The 21,679-nt window shown below is 38.1% G+C and overlaps 1 pseudogene; it reads right to left on the bottom strand.

Moving 5' to 3' along the window:
- Positions 1-6,434: 6,434 nt before the first annotated feature.
- Positions 6,435-21,479, bottom strand: LOC141512846 (zinc-alpha-2-glycoprotein-like; annotated as a pseudogene).
- Between the last annotated feature and the right edge of the window lie 200 nt (positions 21,480-21,679).

Below are 21,679 nucleotides of genomic sequence, written 5' to 3'. Positions count from 1 at the left end.
GTGGGCCTTAGTGTGGGGTTTTTGTTTCCCAATAGACTGCTATAGTGGTACCACTGGAGCTGGAGGAAAAAAAGTGCTGAGCTCATCTGTTAGGTGTGTCATGAAATGGGGGGTGATATGGGGAGGGAGTGGGACTGAGGAAGGAGTGGCGGGGATGCCCAGGTAGAGCTGGGATTTTACAAAGGGAGGTGGGGAAGGCTAGAGGTGCACGCTGAGGACACTGAAGAGGCCACTGAGCCCAGGTCTTCTGTTTTACAAAGATCAGCCCACAGAAGTGATGACAGCTCAGAGATCTAGGATTGGAAGGGGCCATTTAATCCAGCTCTGAAAATTGAGTCCACATTTGGTTAGGGGCACACAAATAACAAGTGTTGCAACTCGGGGTCCCTAACAGGAGATGGAATGCTGTATATTCTACTGCCCTCCCATGAGGAGGAGTCAGATGTTCTCAGAAACCTATTTTCATTCTGAAGGAACCTTTGAGATTCATTTTACAGAGGAAGATATTGAGACCCCGAAAGGTGACATGCATAGTCTTACATAGTTCAAGGGGCTTTTGAGAAGCAGCATGGTTGGGGCAGATGGGGGGTTTACAGAGTCAAGACAACTTGGGTTTAATAATGGCATTAATTATGCACTGTGGGGGCAGCTAGGTGGCGTAGTGGATAAAGCACCGGCCCTGGAGTCAGGAGGACCTGGGTTCAAATCCGGTCTCAGACACTTAATAATGACCTAGCTGTGTGGCCTTGGGCAAGCCACTTAACCCCGTTTGCCTTGCAAAAACCTAAAAAAAATTATGCACTGTGTGCTTTACAAATAATTTCTCATTTGATCCTCAAAATGACCCTTAATGACAAGTCCTCTTATCCTCATTTAACAATTGAGGAAACTGAGGCAAACAGGTTAAACAACTTGTTCATATTAAGTGTCTTAGGCAGAATTTGAACTCAGCACTTTATCTTATAGGGTCACCTAGCTGCCTATGTGTTTCTTCTGAAGCTTTCTAGTTGTGTGGTCATGGACAAGCCCTTAACCTTTCTGAGTGTTAGTCTTATCATCTATAAAGCAAGGTTAGCAATGGAATTAGAAGGATCCCCGATGGGGAGATTATAAGAGCCTTTTGGAACCTCAAATATGTGGAAGTTATTATCCTGACCTAAGGTCAATGATTTTCTGATTCTGGCCACTTAAATATATGAACCTGGATAAAGTAGGCAGAGGCTCGTTTGGTAGAAGGGACAGGACTTTCTAGGGTTGTGATTGGCAATGGTTATTGACAGGTCCATTGAGGCCCAGAGACCTTATGCTCAGGTCTAAGACTCAGGGCCTGAGGTGGTGGATGATCATGATTGGGAAAAAATGTCCATTTAAATCCTAGATGCCTACTATGTACTGGCTGCTTTGGGTTATCCTCCTGTTCTTACCCTCCAAAAATTTATAATCTAATCAGGGAACTGAATCAATTCTCAGAAATAATTTTAATATTACACAACATAAAATATTATATTCATTATATATAAAATAGATGTAATTATAAATATAACAATTATATATAAACATACACACACTACACACACACACACATACATATATATGTATGTGATGAGGGCAGTACAACAAGGAAAGCAAAGAATATTTAGAGGCATTCAGAATTGGAAGGGAACTTTGAGGTTGTTTATTTCAACCTCCTTTTACAGATGAGGAAGATGAGGTACCAAAAAGTCCTTTGCCTAGCTTGAACATAGCTTGAACATGTCAGCTCTTGGATTTGAACCAGAGGCTCTTACAGACCCAAGACTCACCACTGGGATTTTCTGACCAGTCTCAGAGAGGGAAGGGCTCTCAAAAGCCCAGGGCTGTGGGGTTCAAGTTTCTGAGTTGGAAGAGTCTACCCAGCTTGGTAGACTTCCAGTTTTGAGAATCCCACCTTTCTCTAAAATACAGCTCTGGATCCATCTCCTATAAGATCCTCCCTAATTCCTGTAGATGCTAGGGTCCAACCCTAATCAGAAATATATTTGAATTTACTTATATATGGAATGTTTAATGTCCAGTCATATAAGTTCCTCAAGGGGAGTACTTTTTTCTGTAACCACAATTGAAGGAAATTTATGTGGAATGGAGGTAAGTGTGGGAAAGAAGAGTTATTAAGTTGCCTGCCAAACTGTTGGTCTGTAGAACTGTTGTGGAATCCTCATTGTGTATTCCTGTGAAACCCGAATAGTTTATCAGTGACATGCCTGGAAACTAAATTGCTTCCATTTGAACTGTCTTTTGAAGATTCTTAAAATCTCCTGGCAAGATGAGATACACTTGAATTTACTGCCAAGCATCAAATTCTAAGTGCACAAAAGTGATTATTTGGACATGCTGTTTGAATGTCAAACATATGCTTGCCCAAAAGACTTTTTTATGGGTAACTCATACAGGCTAAGCTCTCACAAGGAGGTCAGAAGAAGATACTCTGAAGGTTTCTGTGAAGAACTTTGGAACTGTTTGTGTGACATAGGAGAGACTGGTGAAGGATCATTCAATATGGTGTGCCCACATCAAAGAAGATGATGCACTCTATAAGCAAAGCAGAATTTCAGTAGCTCAAAAGAAAAGTGTGCAAATTTAAACACGTCCACTCCAATTGTTCACATGAACTATTTGTGCTCAATCTGTGGTAGAACATTCTGAGCTCATATTGATCCAATCAGCCACAGTTGGACACACTGTAACTTAACTCCAACATATTATTTTGGTCCCTTTGATAGTAAAGGTCAACAAGCAATCATCTATTTATGCCCGCATTTTTCTATCAATCTATCATTTATCATCCATTCATTAATCTATTTATTGGTCCATCTACATTCCTATCTTGGATTAGTCAACTGAGCATCAGGAGTCATGGATTCCAAAGCAAGGCTATGCTGGCTAGTGTTGAACAACTGGCTCTCTGAAAAAAAGAACAGAATGTGAGCAGGACACACCTTTAAACTTAATATGGATCATTAACATTTTCTTCTTCAATTTCAAAAGTCTAAACAATCAAGAAAAGAATAAAGCTCCAATTTGCAGTGATTTTTGAGGTATAAATCTCGTATTCAAAATTTAACAATCATCTGAGTTAAGCATGTGAAGAAAGAATTACTGCAGTTGCTAGTTTTCAAAAAGTTTTTTTTAGTGTTCATAGAATGTTGTTAATCACAATCTATAGTCCCATTGTAATGTTGCCTCTTATAGAAAGGAATTTAATAACCTGGGGACTAAAATGAATCATTCCATTTAGGGGAATAATAACATCAGATCTGAGAGTAACTTTAGAGGTCATCTATTACAATCTACCTACCCATACACATAAAGTGATCACTATAATAAATTCATCATTCTTTTCTGCTACTTGGGGAAACTGTGTGTGCATATGAATATATATATACATATACACACACACACACACACACACACACACATATATATATATATATATATATATATATATATATATATATATATCGTAGGAAAAGAAAGTTGGCCATGCTCCTATTTAATTCAACTTCTCTTTAAACCTCCACAATATTTTCTGATGTTCCTTTTATCTTACTGATCATCAAGGTAATTTCATTCTTTCCAGCTCCTTGTACCATAACCTGTTCTAGAAATTTGAGGACTTCCCTTTCCAATCACAACTTCTGTAATGGTCTATGTGAACCACCAGAGAGATTAGTTAGTCAAAGGAGAAAATTAGCCTAACCCTGTATCATGGACTTGACAGTAGGAAGTGGTGTAGTGGGGACTGAGGATACAAGAAATCTTTGGAAAGAATTTATTTTTGTCCATTGTTACTCTACCTTGCACCCAAAACATTTAGGTAAAAATGGTATGGGGGTAACCAAACTGGGATAACTGTTACCCTTACTGGACTTTCTGTCTCTTGCCTCTGAGAAGTCACACAGTTTTCAGGTCTGCAGTGCCTACCCTCCTCTTCACCACCTGTAAGAATGCTTATCTTTCTTCTGGGCTCCACATTGGGACTATCTTCTCTGTGAAGCCTCCCTTGATCTGTTCAGTTCTCTCTCTCCTCGAAAACACTGTACCTATTTATTGGTTTTTATGTTGCATCTTTCCACACTAGTATGTAAGGTCATTAATACTGGGTAATATTTTTATTGTACTTGTTTCTACTGTAGCTCACTGTCTCATTTACTATTTTGGATTAAGGGTAGTTACTATTTCCTTTATTGACCTTGTATTCCCAACAGTTAACAAAGGGCCTTAGACATAGCTCTCTCTATCTATAAACATGATTTTTGAATTGAATTAGGATGACATCCAGAGAGAAATAACCAGGTGTAAATATGCCTCACTTTGGGAGGAGCTGATGGTTTAGGAATGGAAGTCTAACTTCTAGGGTCATCTACATAATGATTATTGCAGCCCAGGGATAAATACAAACTGTCCCTACCCTGGACCAGTGGCAAAAGACCGACACCCCAGGAGAAGTACATATATACAATCCAACTCAAATGGAGGAAGCCAGACACACTCAGTGAAAATGCAGCATATAAATGAGATCGGAAAATAGCCCAAACACTAAGAAATAATATAGACCCTGCCTTCTCCCACCAAGCAACTTGGACTTTGGCCTCAGTCTAGGAAGAGTCTGACCTCTATAGGGAGAAGATCGGGCCTTCTCTCCCTCTTGGGCTCTTCATATTCAGAAATTAGAAAAGAAATCTGTATTAGGAGCTCTAAACAGAAATTGAATTTGCGCTCATGTTTGGGTTGTCCCTAGCATGACTAAACTGGATCTCATTGAGAAAAGTGATCAATGTATCAAGGAGATCAGGTTTTGGGACAGCTATTTATTTCTCCACCACAAAAGAAATGCTTAAATGACGAAAGATTTATAAGCATGTACTTTTGAGAGACTGGAAATTAAAACACCAAATATCTGATGAACAGATATGTCCTTTGACCTCAGATCTGAGTGACACATTCAAGGTCTGTATGCTATGGTCAAGGTAGCAAGTAACTCATCCTTTAGGAAAGGGTGATCTTTCTGTTTTTGTTTTAGGTTTTTCTTTTTGCAAGGCAATGGGGTTAAGTGGCTTGCCCAAGGCCACACAGCTAGGTAATTATTATGTGTCTGAGGCCGGATTTGAACTCAGGGACTCCTGACTCCAGGGCCAGTACTCTATCCACTGTGCCACCTAGCTTCCCTAGGGGTCATCTTTCTGGGAAGGGTGTCATTAATTAAAGCATCTCAGAATTATCCCCAAGCAACTTTGAATTCTCAAATTCATGAAAAGGTGGTATCAATCTCAAACCATCTGTCTCTCTGATCACTATTCAAGGACCAGTAACAAAACCCAGAGCAGAACGGTCAGTAGGGGACTTGAGATGAATCCCTGAAGCAAACAGTATATCTTCACAGTGTCATGTGCTTTTAGTCCCCATTGCTTCCAAGGGAGAGATCCCCTTATATTATCACAAGAGGTCTGAAGGATAAAGGAGGCAGACTCCAAAGAGGAGAAATGGGGAGGGTAATGCCAAAAAGGTTATACTACTCTGCATACTTTTTGATCCAGCAATACCACTGCTAGGTCTAAATTCCAAAGTAATTAGGAAAGGAGAGAAGGGGACTTATTTGCACAAAAATACTTATAGTTGCTCTTTCTGTTGTGACCAAGAATTGGAAATTGTAGGGGATGACCTACAATTTAGGGGAATTACTAAACAAGCTGTTGTATATAATTTTAATGGAATCCTAATGCTAAAAGAAATGACAAGCAGAAATACCTGGAAAGACTTAAATGAATTAATTCATAATGAAATAAGCAGAAACTGTAGAACATTGTACACTGTAACAGCAATATTGTTCAATGATGAACTTTGAATGATGTAACTATTCTCAGCAACACAATAATCCAAGACAATCACAAAGGACTAATGGTGAGGCATTTTATCCACCTGCAAAGGAAGAACTGATAGTGATTGAATACAGACAGAAGCATTCTGTTTTTCATTTTATTTCTTTCATTTTTTTCTTTTATTCAAAATGACTAATATGGAAATGCTTTACATAATTACACATGTATAACCTATATCTGATTGTTTGCCATCTTAGGGAGGAAAGAGGGGAGTGAGAGGTAGAATTTGGAACTCAGAACTAGAAATAGAAATATTTTAAAATTAGGAAAAAACGAGAATACTACTACTGCTACTACTACTGCTACTACTACTACTATGAGAGAGATAAGAGAGAGAGACAGAGAGTCAGAAAGACAGAAAGACAGAGAGACAGGGAAAGCGAGATCAGGGTACTAGAATTTATATATATATATATATATATATATATATATATATATATATATATATATATGCCTATAGAGCCTCTTCAGTGCTCTTCTTCATTGATGCATTCTTTCATTGTGCAAATTCCACTTCCTTTACAGGGTCCCTTCACTATCCATTTTAGCTTGCTCATGAACCCTGTGACCTGAAAGAAAAATAGGAATAAATGTAGAAGTCCTATAGGTTTGGAAGCACTTGAATCTATAAATTATTAAGCTCAGGCAGTAGCATATTTTATTTTTTATAATTTTATTTTTTTATTTATATAAGGCAATTGGGTTAAGTGACTTAGCCAAGGTCACACAGCTAGACAATTATTAAATGTTGTCCAAGGCCGTATTTGAACACAGGTCCTCCTGACTCCAGGGTCATTGCTCTGTCCACTGCACCACCATGCTGCCCCCCAGTAGCATATTTTATATAAGACTTGGCACTTCCCAAAGACAGTCATGCACCTTCTCAATTAGAATGGAAGGATTGGGTCTCCAATCTGACCTGAGAATCCATAAGGATATAAACTTATTCTCCTGTGTACATTGGAGTTATCTGTAATTTCTGGACTTTCAGTTATGAAAATTTTGGTGGGGATGGTCAGACTCTACTACAGAATCTATCTTTGTAGCCTTGTGCAAACTACCTAATCTCTCAAGTCAAATGAATTCAGATGAGATATTATTTTTAAAACCCTAAGCAAGTCCTTGGCATTTAGAAGGTACTTAATAAATGCTTATTTCTTTCTCTTCCTTCATTACAGTTGCCTCATTGTTAAAATAATAATTTGGGGCTCAATCACTTTAAAGATTCCTTAAAACTCTATACTCATAACCCTATGAACCTTGCAAGCACTGTAAAGTCTACAGTTCCAATAACATGGGTACGATGGCTACTGAACAGGAAAGCTGCACAAAGCTCAGAAAGGTATATAGGAAGGGAAGTTTGGGATCTAAAAAAGATCAATAGATCATAGTGATGTGTTCCACTCTGTGCCTCCCTTCATAACAGCTGACAGGTATCATCTTGAGCTTCAAAAATGTTTTACATATATAATCGTTTTTGATCTTCAAATCAACAGAAATCTATATACATTTCTATACTGTTTAACATTCAGTGAACTGAATAAAGGCAAACAGCAATTTTTGGAGTGTCAAAATGTTTGACTAGATAGCTAATATACTGCATGATGGAGTCAGTATAAAATAGGCTAAAATAGTTTGTAAATACAAGATGAAATTCAACAGAGATAAATTTAAAGTCTTCTCCTTGAGTCTAAAATATCTGTTTCACAAGTTCAAGATGTTGGAGGCAGAGTTGGACAACAGCTGTTCTGGGGAAAAATGATCGTGGGGGCCTTACAGGGCTACAAGTTCGATATGATTTGACAAAGTTATGTAGTAGTCAGTCATGGACTATATTATGAGGGCCATAACTTCCAGCAATAGAGAGGTGATAATCCCAATACCCCCCCAGTGTTCAGTTCTGATTGTCATAATCTTAAGAAGGTGTCATGGGAGAACATTAAGAAAAGGAGGATCAGAATGATGAAGAGTATTGAGTAAATGTCATGTGAGCATCCATTGAAAGAAATAAGGATGTGAAGCTTGGGAAACAGATGACTGTATAGGAAAGAGGAGGCATAAGAACTGTTCTCAAGGGCAGCTAGGTGGCGAAGTGAACAGAGCACTGGCCTTGGAGTGAGTTCAAATCTGGACTCAGACACATAAAAAGAGAAACAAGGGCAGTAGATGGAAATTACAAAGAAGCAAATTTACTTTTAATGTCTGGAAACAACTTCCTAACAGAGCTATCTGAGAGTAAAATTGTTTGTTTCAAGAGGTTGTTGATTTCCCTTTCTTGCAGAATTTGGTTGGAGTTTGGAAACTACTTCTCCAGTATGTTATTTGGGGGATTCTTTTTATTACATGACAAATGAGGTCCTTTCCAAATAAAATTTCATGCTTTTGTGACACTTCCTTTTGAAGTAATGTTATTTTTAGTTTTCAAATGAGGAAACTGAGGTTCAGAGAGGTAGGTTAAGCTACTTAACCCATGCTCAAAAAGCTAAAAAGTGTTAGGGCTAAGTTAGAAAGGATTGAAACTCAAGTGTCTCCTGAATTCGTGTCCAACATTCTTATCATTATGCCATGCTGATTGCAATAAAATCAAATTTAACAGGAATAATTGTGAAAGCACTATTCTTGATTAGGTGTGAAATTAACTTCAAAATCACAAGATAAAAAAAAAATCACAAGATGGCAGGAGTATATATTCTGAAAAAGAACTGGGGGTTTTAGCAAGATCAGTGTGAACAAGAGTGCCTCCTCAAACACCTCTCACATAACTTATAAGTGGGTTTGGCAGCTTGAAATGATGGCTGAAAAGTGTCTTATAATTAACGGATGTTAATATGAAATTGGTTGAAAATTTATTAATAAATAATTTGTTGTTAATGCTGAGTTATTATGTAGTTCAGAAAATAAAAAATATATAGCAAAAAAGGCAGGCGGCAAAGTGATACAGACAAGTGTGATGAGTCAATTTTTAAAATCTATGGTTATTTTTAGACTTCATTATGAGAATAGGAATGAGGAGGCAATAAACTCTCTGTATTCTTCCTGGTAAGATTACATCTTGGGAGTCATATTCAATTCTCAGTGCTACATTTCATGAATGACATACTCAGAGAAGGTCTATTCTGAGGGAGAAAAATGTAGAAACCATCTTAAATGGCTGAAAATATTGGATTTTTATCCTGAAGAAGAGAGGACAGAGGAGGCAGGTGATCATAATACAAGTATTTGAATTACTACCATGTAAAGAGGCATTCTTTCTTATGACCCTATGAACTTTCTTATGCCCAATAAAAAGAACTAGGAGATGAAGGCAATGGGGTTAAGGTCACACAACTAAGTAAGTATTAAATGTCTGAGGCTATGATTTGAGCTCAGGTCCTCTTAACACCAGGGATGGTGCTCTCTCCATTATGCCACCTAGTTGATCCCAGATGTCTATTTTATTTTAGATTTTTTGCAAGGCAATGGGGTTAAGCAGTTTGTCCAAGGCCACACAGCTAGGTAATTATTAAGTGTCTGAGGTCGGATTTGAACTGAGGTGCTCCTGACTCCAGGGCTGGTGCTCTATCTACTCCTCCACCTAGCCGCCCCCGAGATGTCTATTTTTAAAGAAAGTTGTACCAACTGTAGTAGAGGCACAATCTGAGGTCTTTTCCATCTCTAAGTCTGAGAGACCACCATTTTGTTTACACGGAGCTTTCCTCCTAGGAGCTCTATGAAGCATAAGAACAGTGTAATGTCCCTAGCCTTTGTGACATTTATTCCCCACTCCTTTCTCTTCTCATCTTGTCCTTGCAACTTTATTTCACTGCCCCTCTCATCACCATTTTACCTGTTTTCTTCTTCTTCCATATGCTGAAACCCCCAGCACAGCTCAGCACCAGAATGATAACATGGGTCACAACCCATGGCCTCTTCACAGAGGGCTTCCCGGGAACTGCAGGATGTGAAAGGCAAAAAAACAAGAAGTGTTTTTGAGAGGAGAGGCAGATGGAGACATGACAAGTGAAAAACTCTACTCTGTGGAACATTACTCTGAGTAGAAAAAGTGGTGAAAAGGTTGAAACCCTCCATTCTTTGCTCCACATTAGCTTGGAAAAATACTCACCAGTATACACAGTTGGCGTCTGCAGTTTACTGTGCTCGATCACACAGGTGTAACCAGTCCCTGAATCACCAGGAGGAAGCTGTAATGTGATTTGGACATAGAAGGTGGAATCAGCATTAGGCAAGATGCCACTGGAGCCACACACCCAGCTGTCCACTCTTCTCCCAATGCAGCTGAATAGAGTGAGGGTAGAAGCCCGTGGCTGTGCAGCTGAAAGTGACTCTACCATCTGGACCATCATGTCGGGAAACAGTCAGCTCAGGGGCCACTGAAGAGAGAAATCAAGAGAGAAATATTACTTCAAATCATCAATGACCTTTTGTTGTTCCCTTATCACTTCTATACCCTCTCTCTCCCTTTCCTTCCATTTTACTCTGTCCTCTATCTTTATCAGTTATTAACTTTGTCAAATTATTTCAGATAGCTGTAGGACTTGGCTATTATTGTTTTAGCTACTGCAAAAGTCATCTTATCCCTAGGACCAAGTTTTCAAATTTCTATTTAGCTCACTCTAATGCCTCTTCTCAGACACATTCATAAACAGTTTCTTGCTGCGATTTGCAGCATTGTAAGTGAAAGTGACCCTGTGATCATGGGTGATATGTGTTCATTCCTTCTGGCACTAGGATTTTCTAAGGATTAGTTGCCTCAGTGGATAGAGAACTGGCTTTGGAGTTAGGAAGATGGGAGTTCAAATCTGGCCTTGGATACTTGGCAAGTCACTTAACTGTGATTGCCTGACATGCAAGACCATCTCCAGTCATCCACATCCATATCTAGCCACTGGATTCAGATGATTCTGCAGGAGAAAGTGAGGCTGGTGATGTAGCACAGCACCCCCCCCCCATTCAAATGCAATACTTGTGCTTGTTTGGCATCACCTTCTTGATGTCATGGTCTTCTTTGAGAATAAAGGGGACTTTATGAGATGATTAAAGTTTATGAACCCACCATTTCTGACTATTACTATAAAATTTTAGAGTATATGGACCCAATGCTGATTTGTTATCATTAGTACCAAATGGCCCACTAGAAACCTTCCTTTCACACCTTCCTGCCAATGTCTTCTTCCATTTTTTTACCTACTGAATGCATATTGATTTTCACCCATTGTTTCCCTCAATTATAGAGGAGAACTTAGAGCCCCACTATAAGCTGATCCTTAAGTCTACTCTCTTCTCCCTCTGTGTTATGGGAAGTTCCTTGTAGTCACCCTACCCACTTTTATATATCCTCAGAGTGTATATGATTGCTCATAGAACTCTATTAGATGATCAGGGAGTTACAAATTGTTAAGATGAGGAACCTCCTGGTTCGATGAGGAACCACTGAGCTTTACCAATTTACTTCCTCTAAACCCCACAGCCCATGGAGCCTGTCACTATGAACTCTTGGGTCTTGTTGTCTGTCCTAATGCAGAACATTTTTATATGTGCTATGTTCTCCAATTACTCTATAAAGTTTCTAGATAGCAAGGACTGTTTTGCTGTTCTATTTGTACTCCCCTGAGCTTAGTCCAGTGCTTGGCATATCATAAACATTTAATACATGCTCTTTCTTACCTTCTTCATTAATTCATTCTGTCCTCAGACTTGAGACCCCCCCCCAACTCTCCTTGAAGGCTAGGGTAATCTTTCTACATTAGTCAAAACCTAGGACAGTGCTTTGCTCAGAGTAGATCTTCCATAAACATTTGTCAATAGATTAGAATACTAAATCACTAAATCAGCAATTCTAGTGGGTTAAGAATAAAATCTTGAATATTTTAGTACTTGAAAGGATTCGTGTTTTCCGCAGTGTGGGTACTTTCTCACATGTGGCTTTCCATGCCATACAAATGAGTTATTCTGTTAGGAGTCATTACCTAAGGATCATGTCACTGTTGATTAGACTCTCCATGCTTAGTTAGATTGGCCTTCTCATAAGAGACAGTCTGTCCCAAACCCAAGCTCAGAGTTTCATAAAACTGACCAGAGCCTGCACTTTGCTCTCCCAGTCTAAGAAAATCCTGGGAGGAAATGGAAAGGTCTGGGAACTTACCATTCTCCTTCATGCTTGAGTAATGCAGGATTTTCATCATCATATCAAAACAATATTTCTTCAAAATCTCATCTTTAATATTTTTCCCTAAGTTACTTTCTGCTAAGGCCTTGAAGGGCTCTGCTTCGGGCTTCATGGCAATCCAGTGCTTAGTTTGATCAACAGTCTTGAGAAAATCTTCACCATCCAGGGCAAAGTGGAGATGGCTGCCAATCCCAATGCAATCATCCAGTTCACAGTGTATAAAGAACTGTAATGTGTGATTCTCTGTAGAGAGACTTTTGAGTCACGATGATATAATGAAATCAAGATTGGAACTGAAGTTAGAAGGGTCAATATGAATTCAGTCTCCTATATTTGCTAGCTATATAACCATGAGTAATTCACTTATAACTTCAAAGTTTATAATGATGATTAATAACTAATATTTATATATTACCTTTAATTTTTTCAAAGCACTTTCTCTATAGAATATTCTTAGTGCTGATCTTCCCAAGCCCCTTCAGAGACAGTACTATTATTATGCTCGTATTACAAATGAGGATACAAGGTTGAATGACACTGAGTGACTTGCCCAATGACTTGCCATGTAACTAATAAATATCTAAGTGGGATTCAGACACAAATCTTCCTCCTCATTCTAATTCTAGAGCTTTCTCCAGGAATTCAAACTCACAATATTTGAAAAATGTTTGAAGTTATTGCTATTGAACATATTTTTCCTAGTGCATAATGAGGTAGCAATACTTGCACCCTATACCTCTTAGGTTTACTCAGAGGAAAGTGCTATTCAACCTTTTATAGTTTCCTTGAAGAATGGAATATTGCAGAGCAGATACATGGCATCAAAGAGTCATTTGGATAATTGTTGCTTTCTGGTCAATCTCAGAGGTGACCTGTACTTTGGGCTGAATTTTTCTCTAGAGCAATGAGGGATCAACTATTCCTAGTGACACCAGAAAACTCTCATAAGATAGATTTATGTAGGACTTGGCTTAAATTGTACCTGTAGAATTTTCTGTTATATTAATGTATAGCTACTATACCTGAATGCACATCAGGTAACAGAAAAAGAAAGAGAAATGGAAACTGGAACTCAATAGTATGGCATAGTGGTTGTTAGAGATTGAAGGCAACAATGAAAAGTTGACTAGTTGATTTGGGATTAGTGTCTTTGAAAAGGGTCTGCCCTGGAGAATTCCTTTGATATGCATCATCAAGCAAAGGCCCAGATCGGAATTCTTAACAGATTCACAGAATCTTCAAATTGGAAGGCATCTCAGAGGCCAACTAGTCAGCTCTCATGCCATGAAGAATTCTCTCAAGCACAATCCAACTATATTATCTAGCTTCTGTTGGGCAGCTCTGTTAAGAAAATTTCCTATACCCTTTTTCTTGTATCTTTCACCAGTTGTTCCTAGTTTTGCCTTTATTGACCAATGAGAACATTTCTAATTCCCCTACTTTTCTTGTTTTTTTGGTACCTGATATGCTCTTTGATAGACTTAATATCAATCCAATATTTTTGCAACTGTAGTTGAGTTGTTTCAGTCATGTGCAACTCTCTGAGACGCTATATGTGCTTGCCTTCACAAAGATGACTTGCTATTTCTTTCTTCCACTCATTTTGCAGATGAAGAACTGAGTCAAAAGGTTTAAATGACTTGCAGGTCACATCACAAATGTCTGAGGCTAGATTTGAATTCATACCCTCCTGAGTCTAGGGTCAGCATTATTTCCATTGCACCACCTAGCTGCATCCTCCTTCCTCTCCCCTCCCTCTTTCCCCACAATGATTTTGTTTTTCAAACATCTTCAAGTCGTTGTGTCTCTTTTGGAGGGCATTTTTGGCAAACCACTGGAGTGGTTTGTCATTTTTCTTCTCCAATTCATTTTATAGATGAGGAAACTAAGGAAAATAGGGCTAAGTGACTTGCCCAGGGCCACAAAGTAAAGTGTCTGAGATTGGATTTGAATTCAGGAAGATGAGTCTTCCTAACTTTAGACCTGGCATTCTATTCACTGTGCCACTTAACTGTTATCAAATCAATTTAACCATCATTCATTAAATACTTAACCAGATACAAAGCAGTATACTTGAAATGGAGGATATGGGGGCAGCTAGGTGGCATAGAGGATAGAGCACTGGCCCTGGAGTCAGGAGTACCTGAGTTCAAATGTGACCTCAGACACTTAATTACCTAGCTGTGTGGCCTTGGGCAAGCCACTTAACCCCACTGCCTCGCAAAAAAATCATCATGAAATGGAGGATATAAAGTAAAAACAAAATTTCCAAGTTTAATGGGTTTGCATTATAGGAAGATGATGTGAGAGCAAGATAAGATGAGACGGGAAAGAGTATTATTAAGAACTAGGATCTTCTGGAGAGATATGATGCAGTAGGTGGTATTGCATGAGAATTTTGAGAAAACGTGAAGCATTATAAGAGATAAAACTGAGAAAGAAAAGCCTTCCAGGGCATGAGGAGCATCATGCAAAGGCACTTAGAGAGGAGATGGAAGACTGAGTTTGAAGAACAGCTTGTAGTCCTGATTCTCTGTGAGCCAGTGAATGAGAAGGAGTTTTTATGAAATGTCTGTAAAGGTAGAATGAAGCCAGACAGTGAAAGGCTTTAAAGTGAACAATATACATTTTATCCTACAGGCAATGGGAAGCCACAGAAAAAACTCTGAGTTAGAGAAAGACTTCACCAGACTTGTGTGTTCTGAAGATTATTTTGGCTACTCTGTGAAGGATTGATTGAATAGAAGAGAGACTAGAAACAGAAGCAATTTAAAAGCCTATATTATGATAATTTGGATGGGATTTGATGGGTTTTAGGCCTAATTTGATAACTATTTCAGTGGAGTATGGGATAGAGGGAACTAGGTGGTGCACAGGCTTTAGAAGCTGGAGGATGGGGTACAAGACTGTCCTCAGACACTTAACAATTGTTTAGCTGTGTGACCTTTGGCAAGTCATTTAATCTCATTGCCTTACAAAAAAAAACAAACTAAAAAACAATCAAAACAATAGAGTATGGGATGGAAGGAAGTGATGCAACTAGGTGACACAATGGAAAGAGCATTGATTTGGAGCCAGGAAGACATACATTCAAATTCAGTCTCAGAATTAACTAATTATGTGACCTGGGGAAGTTATTTGATTTTTGTCTGTTCCAGTGTTCTCATTTGTAAAATGGGGATAAAAATCACACTTCCATCTCAGGGTTTCTGAGAAGACAAAATGAGAATTTATAATGAGATAGGATTTAGTAAATCTACTTGTATTATCAAAATGATAATTACAAGCTGACTATTAATTAATATTGGGGAGCATGAAGAAAGGAATGACTACAAAAATATGAATGACTCCAAGATTGCAATCCTTGTAGACTGGATGTATTCAGTAGGAAAAGGAAAGTTTGGGGGGGGGTAAATTTAGAAAGGAAAATAATTAGTTTTGTTTTGTTCTTAGGTGATAGGATCATATATTAAAAGCTAGAAAGGACCCTGGGAAAGTCATTTTACCTTGTTTGCCTCGGTTTCATCATTTGTGAAATCAAATGGAGAAGGAAATGGCAAAATACCCCAGTAACTTTGCCAGAAACCCCCAAGTATTATTGTGTTCTCTTCTAGTCAGACCTCATTAGAAATATTGTGGTGAGAGTTCATCAGAGTGCAACCAGGATGGTGAAGGAATTGGGCATGTTAAACTTGGACTTGGTGGAGAGAACAGGGGCATGACAGCTGTCTGAGGATTTGAAAGATTGACACATAGAGGAGTGATTAGACTTCTTTGGTTTGATGTAATAGGTAAAAGTAATAAAGAGGGAGATTTAAAGTTTTCCTGTGCCCCCTGACTGAAAATTGAATGTCCTGCTTCAAAAGGTGGTACATTCACCTGCCTAGGATGTCTTCAGAAGTTGGATAAACACATATTGGGTATGGTATAATAAGGTTATCTTTCATGAGTGGATTGAACTACATGACCCCTGAGGTATCTCTAACTCATTGTATGGATTCAATTTATTTCACTTACGGCCACTGGTGTCATTCTGTATAAGGAACTTGAGGAGCCATCTGAAATTCATCTGCGCTCTTAAAATAGCTTCTTTCTTCTGCTCAATATAGTCTTTTCCTAGTGCCTTGATGATCCATGCTTCCTTGAACAAATTTTGTTTGCCCTGTTTATCATGGGCACATACCTGCACATCATCAATAACATGAATTATGGTGAAGTTGAAGAGAGAGTGTTTTGTACCCACTGCAATGAACTGACCCTTATGCTTGTGGTGACCTGTATGGCAAGAAGAGGGAAAAATAAGGAGATTTCAGCGTGTAAGCTCCTGAACTCTACCATGTTCTCCCTCTCATCTCCCATCTGATTTCTGTATCAGTAGGATAACTGTGACGATTACCACTGTGAACAATCAAAAAGGCAGATTGTACCTAGCCTGATTTGATATATGGTATTGAACTAGTAGTGCACGGTAAGGCTAGGCAATCTGTTAACAGACGCCTCAGAAAGTATTCCTTGATATAATGAATGCTCTTCTATCCCTGGTTTTCTGTTAGTAAGGAGTAGATTGGACTGTGTAAATATCAGGAGACTTAGTGCAGCTTATGGATAGGAGTGTGGAGGAAGCAAGAATAACTACTGAACTGAGAAAGTATAACAGCATTTTCATGCATTCTGGTATGGCAAGCAGCTGTTGAATTTAAGCATGATCATTAGTGCTGGTGTACGAGACATTGGTCCATTATCATTCTGCAGCTATAGCCTGATGCAGTCTGAGAATACAAAAGTGAAGAGTCAGGTAGGACTCTCAGGTCATTTGGTTAACATACCTTGCAGTGATTTGGGCTCCTCAAGGTTTTCCCCCATCTGGGTAGAGTCTTGTGCTTGCCTAGCTTTGTTTTCCTCTGAAAAGGTTAACAAGGGAATGCCTTATCAGTGATTTTCCATATATTTCATGAGATCATAACTGTTTCTTTAAAATATTTGTAGCACACAAGGGAACATACTATGATGATTCTCTTTTGCTCACAAAAAAGCGATCCCTGGCATATAGTAAATATTACATTTTTTTTACTTACTAAGCTATGGTTCCAATTATGAGATCACTAAATTACTTGGGATTTGGAATTAAGAGCTCAGTCTAGAGTTTTGTTTCTATGATTTGATTTTTGACCCACTCATTCTTTAGGTTGAGGTTAAACTTACAATAAATTTTTAATCTATTTTTCCATTTGCCTTTATTACATGTAATTTTTATTGCAGCATGTTATGAAAAGGATGCATTTAATATTTGAAGGGTTTTTTCAGCAATACTACTAAAAAGTCATTGAATTGAAATTCTACTAAATATCTTATTTTGATCATTATCAAATAGAGGTACTAGAATACTAGTTAGCTACTATTCCATCTCAAATTTCATGGAAGATAATGAGAACATAATGTATTGTCTTGCAATTAATTCTATTTTGGGAGGATTCATTTGAATGAGCTAATGAAGAACACAAATGGGATTCCATGGACTAGGATTCTATTGGGTAAATTCATTTAAGAGGGATGGAGTGCCATGATAGGGGAATGGTTAAAGATCCTGTGATAAATGAATGGAATGGAATGCGACTGTGCCATTAGGAAATTATGAATGTGAAGACTTCAGAGAAGCTTAGGAAAACATATAGATGGGCAAAGAGTGAAGAAAACCACAGACCACAGAAATAATGTAGACAGTAACCACAACAATACAAAGAAAAACAATTTTATTTTGTGATGATAATAGAAAAGCTTGACTCTTGGAAAAGAGTTGAAAGAATAATGCTTCCCTAGTCACTTTATAGAGGGGGAACCAGGAGCATTGGATATTGTATATACCATCATACATGATAGATGTGATGTTTTGCTTTGCTAAACTTCTTTTACAATCTTTATTTTTAACATATTATCTTTGAAATTGATGGAGGGGTGATATACAGAAAATGAGAAAAAACAGTAAAGGATCATAGATAGATTGCTGAAAGGAACTTCAGAGAGCATTTAGGCAAATCTGCTAAGGGAGGCTGAGTGACATATCCAAGATCACATAATCATTTGAACATTACTGGGATCACTCTAACCCAGGTCTTAAGACTTCAATATCAGTGCTTTTTAAAATGTAGGATCCTTTCAAGACCAAAAATTTCCTAAATTAAACACAGAAAGAAAATTCTCACATCACAAGAAACATCGAATTTAAACTAAAAAAAATACAAAATTAAGAATTGAGGACTGGTAATGAAATGAGTATAAAATAGGGACATAATCTGATAAGAGTGTTACTCATCCTTGTTTGCCTTAATTTACTCATTTGTAAAATGAGTTGGAGAAGGAATTGGCTAATGATACCCAAGTATCTTTGTCAAGAAAACTCCAAATAGGGTCGTGAAAAGTTGTACACAAGCAAGCCAAAAACAAACAACCTGTCACTTCACTTCTGTTTGTTTCAGTTTCATCACCTGGTAAAATGGACGTAATATTAGTATCTCCCTTCTAGGATCAGTCTGAGATCAAATGAGACAATATTTGTAAAGTATTTAACATAGTTCTGGCACACAGGTTCTATTTGTAATGATGATGATTTGATTACAAGAACAGGGTCTTTCATTTTTCTCTTCATAGTTATATCACTGAGCATAGTGATTTGTGCATACTAGATATTTTGCACATATTTATGGTTAAATTCAAAACTTAATTAGAAGGATTGAGGTTTCCTTGGAATGCTATGGAAATTTAAAAGGATTTTGCCACTACATTGGAAATAGAAGTTCAAAAAGTCTCTAAGACCTATTCTTCACATAGTTGGGATGATAATAATGAAAGATGGGATGAAGGACCTCAGCTCTCATTTTGTCTCTAACTTCTCTATCATAGAGAATCATATTCAGAAAGGAAAGAATAGAACAAATGGGATAAATATGTCATTGAAACCCAGGATAACTGAGGAGATGGTAAGATTATCCCCTGCTATTCTCAATAAGTTAAAGTCATTGGATTTGGACAAATTGCACCCCAAGATTAATGGAGAAATATCAGGCTTTGTTGAGCTGAGCTGTTATATGTAGTCTCTGAGGGATCCTGGAAAATTGGAAAGGCAATTCAGAGTTGAAGATGTACACATTTCCCAATTTGGGAGGAAGGTAGTTTTATATACTTATTTTGCAATGAACTTGAGTCTAATAATAAATGTCTGTAATATATTATTCAAGGGAGAGTTTATTAATAGTTCAACAATGAAGCAATGATCCGAACAAGTCAATGTGGGTATATCAAATCTTGACAGACTAAATTCACTTCATTTTTTACTGTGGTTCCCAAGATGATGGATTAAGGAAATGCTATATAGTTTGCTTGGACTTCAGCAGCATGGCATTTTGGGGGATAAATGAAGAAGTATCTACTATTGAATCCAGACTTACATAATTGTCTAAACCCAAAGTGTTGTCTTAAATCACTCACTGTCAATCAGAAGTACGGGTTACAGTACACCATTCCCAAGATTTAAGTTGTGGCATTATTCTAGTCCACATTTTATCAAAGTATTGCTCAAAGGTGCAGGTGACATTCTTATAAAATTTCAAGTTACTATGACCCTAAATGGTATTTGGGATCCAAAATGATAAAAAATAGTTGATGACAGGAAGTAAAATTAAATCAGATGAAATTTAAAGGAGGAAAATGCACATCTATGAAATGAGTTATGTGGATTGCTATATATCGTAATAATTGAATGTAAGACAGCGTTTTATGACATAAGCTACTATTGTTGAGCTAAATATTGAATATTGCTATTACCGGGTTTCTTAGCTACCTCTACTCCATAGGAGAACAACTAGGTGGAGCACTAGATATGGCACCAAGCCTGGAATCAGGGATCTGAATTTAAATAGAGCCTCAGATATTTGACACTTACTGGCTTTGTGTCCCTTAAGTCTGATTGCCTCAAATCTAGGGCCATCTCTAGTCATCCTGATTCAGAGTTGGCCACTGGACCCAGATGGCTCTGAAGAAGAAAGTAAGACTGTTGACTTAGCACAGCACTCTCTGCACTCAAATCAAATTGATGTGCATGTCATGGCATCACCTTCCTGTTGTTGTGGTCTTTGAAAACAAAGGACAGAGATCATCATCATCATCATCATCATCATCATCATCATCATCATCATCAATCATTCCCAAAGAACACACATAACTGTAGCCCCAGGTAAGAAAAATATCATTATATGGTATCTTAAGCTTTGATAGACCTCAGTCACATTCCGGGGCTATTTAGAAGATTGACCAGTTGACTACTAGTGATCTTTATTTAGCATCTGAATGTTTGAGACTGGACTGAACCTTATAGCTAACAAGGCAGAGCCCAGTTCCAATAATAATGAAGTACCTCAGAGTTGACCCTGGCAAACATAATATATTCAGAATTGTTTCTATTTCCTATGAATACCTCTCTGTCTCCTACATACTTTTCCCCTTATTATAGATCTAGTTTCAAGGGGCAGCTAGGTGGCGTAGTGGATAAAGCACCAGCCCTGGAGTCAGGAGTACCTGGGTTCAAATCTGGTCTCAGACACTTAATAGCTGTGTGGCCTTGGGCAAGCCACTTAACCCCATTTGCCTTGCAAAAAAACCCCACCTAGTTTCTTGACATCCATCTCCACACTCTAGAAATCAATGTGAATGTACTTCATTCCTCATTAACTCTAAACTTGACATTGCTTCTCTCTGGGTCAAAAGAAATGTTTCTATACAGGTGAGCTTTAATTAATTATTTGAAACACTGTACGGTCAAAAGAGATATTAAAAAACTAATAAAATGGGGAAGGGTGAGGTAAATCCTGTTATTATCCTCATTTTACAGCTAAGGAAAGAGACAAACCAAGGTTAAAGGATTTGCCAAGGGTCATGCAACCAATAAGTGTCTGAAGTCACATTCGAATTCAGGTCTTCTTGGCTCTAGGCTCAGCATTCTATAAACTGCAGCACGAGGTTATAATGCACAAAGAGTTGTAATGTCCCCATTATCACAAATGTTGTAACATCCCAAACCAGCTTAAACCTTAAATAACATGGCCCTTGACAAGTTTTTGTTGGGCAATATGGCCCAGAAGAGCTAAAAGGTTAGACATCCATGAAAGGTTAGGATTTAATTTTTGTCTGCTTGAATATCTATGCCGTCTTTCTTTACTTTCTGTCTTCCCTCTCATAAGCACTGTATACAAGAACTCTTCCTTCTTGGAGTCTGATCTCATTTTCTTAGTCCTCCTTCCCTCAATCCCCCTAGACTTACCTGCCTGGACTTCACTCAAAGCAACCACACCCAGCACAAACAGCCACTATGTGAATGATTCTCTCCTCTTCCTTCTTTTATTCTCCATTTCTATTTTTTTGGACAGCTTCTTTGTCTCTGCAGGAGTTAAAGGAAGCAGTGCCTAGGTATGAAATGGGACCCCTATTTATACAATGTTTCCCCATTCCTCTTTTGTGCTCAGATAAGTGTTGGTTTTTCCAAGTCTTTCCTTCCTGTCAATCTAAAGCAGGACTATTTGACATCAGGCAGAACCTATCTATGTTGGAG

The sequence above is a fragment of the Macrotis lagotis genome, chromosome 1 (genome assembly GCF_037893015.1).
Source record: "Macrotis lagotis isolate mMagLag1 chromosome 1, bilby.v1.9.chrom.fasta, whole genome shotgun sequence".
Classification (NCBI taxonomy): Eukaryota; Metazoa; Chordata; class Mammalia; order Peramelemorphia; family Peramelidae; genus Macrotis; species Macrotis lagotis.
Note: the sequence above shows the minus strand (reverse complement) of the source record. Positions and strands in the feature narration are given on the sequence as shown.